The sequence below is a fragment of the Myotis lucifugus genome, unplaced genomic scaffold (genome assembly GCF_000147115.1).
Source record: "Myotis lucifugus unplaced genomic scaffold, Myoluc2.0 scaffold_145, whole genome shotgun sequence".
NCBI classification, from domain to species: Eukaryota; Metazoa; Chordata; class Mammalia; order Chiroptera; family Vespertilionidae; genus Myotis; species Myotis lucifugus.
The window spans coordinates 806,986-807,854 of NW_005871193.1; positions in this window are offsets into that span (position 1 = coordinate 806,986).

Consider the following 869-nt stretch of genomic DNA (forward strand, 5'->3'; position numbering starts at 1 on the left):
TGAGACTCCAGCCTCTTGCTGGCTGTGAGGTCCCTGGGCCTCAGGTTCCTCCTCTGAAACGTGATAATGATTCAGTGCGGCCCGAGTGTCAGGCTGTAATTGAGTCTGAGGAATCTCGGATTCTTGGCTATGGTGCCTGCCCCACCACACCCAGAGCTCAGAGGGGAGATACCGGTCAGGAGGCCGCTGGACCATCTGAGCCCCTGGGAGGGATCCCCATTGCTCTCAGCCTGAAAGGTTGCAGCCAATCTCCAGATGGAGAGGGAGGAGGAGGTATGGCCCTGCCAAGCATGCTGGACCTGCCGGCTGGGAGATTAAAGGGAGGTGGCTTCTGCCCGGCAGGTGTGGCTCAGTGGTTGAGTGTCGGACCATGAACCAGGAGTCACGGTTTGATTCCCCGTTCAGGGCACATACTCGGGTTGTGGGCTCGATCCCAGTGGCATGTAAGAGGCAGCTGATCAATGATTCTCTCTCATCAGTGTTTCTATCTCTCCACACCTCTCCTTTCCTCTCTCTAAAATCAATAAAAATATAAAATAAAATTTAAAAATTATCTTAAAAAAGAGAAAGGAGGTGGCTTCTACGCACAGCCATCGTCTACTCAGGTGTGACTTAAGGGTGTGGGAAGGCCCAGCCCAGACCAAAGTTATGGCAACATCAAACCCTCTTTCGGTCCAGAACCTTACAGCTAACACATGCTCTGTGCGTACACGGATCCACTTTCTCTTCACTACAGCACTAGGGGATGGCTAAAGAGATGCCATTAAACCCCATTTTTACAGACAATCAAACTGAGTCTCAGAAAGGTGAGGGAAACCTACTCATGGACACAGTGGTGAGCGGCAGGCCCAGCACAAGCCCAGCCTTGC